The 5,486-nt window shown below is 31.7% G+C and overlaps 1 long non-coding RNA gene across 1 annotated transcript; it reads right to left on the minus strand.

The window, feature by feature from the left end:
- Positions 1-322: 322 nt before the first annotated feature.
- LOC141525061 (uncharacterized) lies at positions 323-1,222 on the minus strand. Its single transcript, XR_012478797.1, has 3 exons — positions 1,176-1,222; positions 915-1,095; positions 323-491 (listed from the first exon to the last, which is right to left on the minus strand). It is a non-coding gene; the product is annotated as an uncharacterized LOC141525061 (long non-coding RNA).
- Positions 1,223-5,486: the final 4,264 nt, after the last annotated feature.

Raw genomic sequence — 5,486 nt, forward strand, 5'->3', positions numbered from 1 at the left:
CACCGATCGTGACGAACCATTCAAGGTATCTTGACGTCACTGCTGGTGCTCTGGGTTATACTAATTGCTCTATCAACGTCCAAGCTGTTACTCTTAGATTACTGCTACAGACTTTCTTACTCATAAATATCTCAATAGATCATCGCAATCTACATCAATAAACCGACAAAAAACAATCGACTACCAACAATTAAATAATTTATTATTCTTACTGTAAATAAAACAAATTTATTACTTAACTTGTTGCTAGCTCTCACTTCATCTCTAAAGTAATTCTTTGTACTCACACTAGTTCGCTAGTTAGTCACATAACTGAGTTTTTATTCATAGATTTACATTTATATTACAGTAATACTTGTTCGGAAATCAATTTCCAATTCTATTAGTATTGATTTTATTATTTTATTTAGATAAAATCGCTGAGAATAATCAGAGGATCCTCATTACACCATGGTCAGCCTTTCACGAGTCTAAAGAGTTCCTTGAAGCTGCTGGAGAAAAAATTATTATTATTATTGTCATTATAAATTTAATTAAAATTAAATATAAATTCATAGATCAAACTATTTATAGCTGAAACTACGAACAAACTCCGCATTAGCGTTTTAGTTCACTGTGCATGTTCATTAATAGCTATACGTAAACAGTGTCACATATGTTGATAAAAAAGTAGACAAAATATTGCAACATGTGTTGTCAGTTCACCCAAAATATAATTAATATTAATCACTGTTAAATTAAATTATTAGACGTTTTAGAGTTAGGAGTTGAGGTATTTTAGCTTTGACATTATGAGTCGTCAAAAATTCATGGAAATTATTGCGATATATAGTTAAGTTGAGTCTTTAAATAATGACTAAAATAATTAAAATTATTTAACTGATTAAAATCAAAATTATTCAAAAATTTTTTACCTTTCAAACTAAAAAAAAAAATTGAACAGGACTATAGAGAAAAAATATTAGATTGAAAAAAAACTTTCAAGAGTTTCATCACTTTGAATCAAGCAGAAAAATTTTTAAATCAAGTAAAATTGAGAAGTTCCAATTTTCGAGTTCAGAGGCGTGCAATAGACTTCAGGAAGCAAAAAAATATCTATAACAAAAGAAAATTCATGAGAAACTGTTGATAGATGAGCAAATGAGAATGTACAAATAAGGGAAACAGCCATTTACAGAAAATTGCAAAACTATCGCGAATCGTCAGATGTCGCGTATCCGGCTGACAGAATGGCTTCACTGAGGCCACTGAGGAATTGATGCTCGATGACTGTGTTTCTCTTTTAGATGAATGTATATATAGATATATATTTATTGTTTTTGTTGTTGTTGTTATATTGCATTGTGTAGTATAAATTTTTTTGCCTTTATTGTCTTGGTGGTTCTCACGGAAGCGGAAAAAGAATCCTCAAGACAATTGCACGTGTTCGGGGACAAACCAGGGTCGCATTCATTCATGGTTTTGATCATCCTAATATCATTACTTTATTTATGTTTACGTTTATATTTACGTTTTACCGCTGATTTTCATTTTATTGCACAACTCTCTTACTGTATGTTTCCCTGGATGTCGATTGTCGATATTGGATTTTTTATCATTTATTTATTTTTTTTACTGTCAGTTTTATGATTTATGTTCAGAAGATCACCATGTCTAGGAAATTGCTTCAATGTAATTTTTCAAATAAATACGTATCTTTATTATTCTATGAGTCTTAACCAACAATAGTAGTTTTAGTAGAAAAAATCAAAATATACTTAATACTTTCATAATTTCATTGAAGTTTTTTCATAACTTATCCATGAGCATATGAGCATATTTGGACCTATAAAAAATTATATATTGACAATTATAGCCAAAAAATATTATTTCATGGGTAAAATAATTACATTATCAGTCAACACTTGAATAAAAAAAGTAAAAGTCAACAACTAGAGTAACTTAAGCAATTAAACCAGTTGTTAAAGCAATAAAACAGTGAACGTAATCTTAACAAAAATCAGCGATGATCTAAACTTGGCCTTGTTAGTGTTAGAATTAGCAGCAGTATCCATAAATAAAAAATCATTGTATTTGTACAAAGTATTGTATAACGTATAAGATTGTAAGACGCAGCCACGCGAGTCTCCTTCAATCCTCATCATCATCATCATCATCATCATCATCACCAGCATCATAATCATCTCAATCTCCCGAGATAGACATATATCACCTCCAAGAAATATAAGCTAATCTAACGCACAGTTAATTTTTTCTGCACATTGTACACCGCTCGAGACTGAGTGTCTCGCAAGCTCGACTCTCCACTTATTCTTATTACGTATGATTATTAAATATATTTTATATTTAAAATATGTTTACATGCAGATACTGAATTATTGAATCTCGGGTTGGAAATACAAACAACTCTGGCCGTGACACTTTAACCTTACACAACGGTTGATTACCTGATGCCTGATGCTGAGTCTAAGACTTAGACTACGATCATTAACTATCGCGTGTCATTAACTTCATTGTAACAGATGCATAAACGGTGTGAGTACATATGTGTGTCTAATGTCTACGGATCACTTATACTCGCTAAGATTATTCCACTGCAATTTACGTAATTACTCTACTATTATTTATATAGAGTATAATATATGTACTGCCGAGCTTTTGTGGTGCTGGCTGGATGGCTTTGAAGACGTTTATCAATGATACCTCCATTGTTTCATTAATTTTATGCTGTTTATCTTATTATTTATTCATCTAATGACTACATTTATATCGTAATAAATTTATTTTTATTCTTGGAATTTCATGCATAATTTAATACTATCACATTGGAAAAAATTTTTTTCTAAATTCCCGAAAAATATTATTTTCAAGTAAAGATTGAATTATATTTCATAGAAATAATATATTTTTGATCTAAGATTTCTTTTCGCCAAAAAAAAAAAAAAAAATACTAACAAAAAAAAAATCTTAAATTAAAACAATTTTCTTGAATCAAGAATATTTCTGTTGACTCAAGTATTTTTTTTTAGTTTACCTTTTATTTTTTCAAAGTATAAAATTTAAACAAATATTCCGACTAAGCAGTATAAATGATTAATGACCATAGATTCAATGCCAAACTTTAATTAAAATTTATCTAACTCAGAATCCTTTTTAATGTTAAACAAGTTAAATTCACCTGATAGAAAACATAACACGCAACAAAGTTTCATTTAAAATGCAGAACCATTTTCTTATTTTCAACATCTCATTGCGAGTTTAAACGACTTTGACGCCCATTTTGTCCCAACACTGATACTCAGAGAACATTTGTCGTGTGGATTCGCAAATGATAATTAAACAAAGGATGAAAATATACACACACAAACCTACACAAATGAAAACGACATTATGAAAACAATTTATCGTATAAAATGAAAATTAACATTCAGCTTCACGATGAGTAATATTAAACGTACTTTGCTTAACAAATGTTACAGCACATATACACATTACCATTTGTTAGATGCATACTATTAGCGTTAATTTCTCTCCGGAGATTTAACTGATGACAGATACATACACATACCTACACTTAAAGGATTGTATCAAGATACTTTGTAAAAATCCCAACTCGCCTCTGATAAATTTGTTCCTCGCCTTGGAATTATGAACTTCATCGACTATTCATTTTATTGCAAATGCGAGAATACGTTATTATTTAGAGGTATACCGGCAATGACAATACACCTATATCTATATCTATACCTGACATGGTATCATTGTTATGCAAGAGCCGAGACTTGGAGTTATTCTATTCCAACTTACAGAAAAAGGAATAGAATAACTTGCCGGGTGACAACCCGAAGGTATCTGTGTATTATCAAATCACTTTGAATATCTTTGAATCGATTTGTCACCTAACGACGGGCTATTACTGCGTAACTGGGACCAGAGTCCTCTTTGTCAGTTCTCTATAGCCGAGAGCAGGAAGTTTTGCCAAACCACTAACAAGTAACAAGCACTTCAATGTAGTCTAGTATAGAATCTATTCTCTACTCTCTTTTCTAGAGTAGTCTATGGTCCAAGACTGGTACCGGACCAGCTCTGGCTATTCAGGAAGAGAAGGAAATTCTATTCCACAGTTAATGTCTTTAGAGATTGCATCGTTCGGTTAAAACTGGGAGTCACTTGATTGGGATGTTATTGTTTCTCTGGGATACTACTTTTAGTTAATAGAGACAATAGGTGCTGCGAAACACACATATTTGTTATTGGAACACTTTATTTTTTCTAACGAAAAGGGTCGCGTCCATTAGCATTTAACAACAATAATAATTTTGTTGTTAAATAATCTGTTAATTTTTTTTATACAATTTAATATCCCCTCAATGTTATCGAAACTATTATTAGCATCGAGCTCCGTTCGGAATCATTTAAAAAATAAAAATGAAAACATCAGAGTGAAGAAATAAAGAGGATAGGTATATAAGTAGTCAAAAAAAAATAAAAGGAGGATTTTTTCCGAGCACAGAGGGGTCTGGCTCGATTGAATCGTGTGGGCAGACTTGAGGTTCAGGTTAGTCAACAGGTGGCTAACCTGCGGGGGAAAGAGTACACCGGGTAGGGTATTATGTATGGAGAAGGGCGCACCGACCTACACAAACAATACTCCTCGAATCTCTCCACAAATACAAATCTCCCTTAGTTGCTATTGCGAGTAGCGAGTTACTTTGCCAGCAGAAGAATACTCGTGTATCTTAACCCACACTCCAACACAAGTGTACCGAGATCTTCAAATATACACGTATGTGATATGTGGTGTATTCATGACCAAGTCTCTCTCTTCCCTGTCCGATGCAAACACGTTTATTCCGCTGCATATATAGGACTACAACTCCACACTACACTACACATTACACTACGCTAGGGAGACCTGGACCGTTCGAGACTGCACGTGTTCCTAACGTACCCAAAGCCCTCTTTGCTGCTAAAAGGTTCTCAACACTCTGATTACTTTCTATTATAAATTATTTTATATTTTATTCTGCTTTTAATCTTTTTTCGAATTTTCAATAGAAGTTTAGGAAAAAAATTTGAATTTTTATTGAGTAAAAAAATTTTAATTCAAACTTTGATTTTTTTTTAAATTTAAAATAGAAGACAATAAAAAATTTTTATTGGAAATTTTATTATGAAATAATTTTATTTTGTAAAGATTTACCAACTGTATTAATCTCTTCTTGAAACTATCGGTTGTAACTTTGGAGGAAAGTTTCGAAATTGATTCACAGAAGGCCCTGAAAAGTGTCACTACTTTTACCTTAATGCTATGTTATATACTAAATCTTTTATATTATATTTAGTGTTCTTTACTTAGCAGTCAAGAGGGACGATTCCCCGGAAAATAGAGTTGGAAAATAACGGTACGTTGTTTTGATGAATTTTAAAAAAACGGTAACGGTTGAGTTGATATAAAAGCGAGTTAAAAGTGAGAGCCACTGAGT

The sequence above is a fragment of the Cotesia typhae genome, unplaced genomic scaffold, assembly GCF_013202065.1.
Source record: "Cotesia typhae breed Kobodo isofemale line unplaced genomic scaffold, CoteBio_Ctyphae contig_23, whole genome shotgun sequence".
Classification (NCBI taxonomy): Eukaryota; Metazoa; Arthropoda; class Insecta; order Hymenoptera; family Braconidae; genus Cotesia; species Cotesia typhae.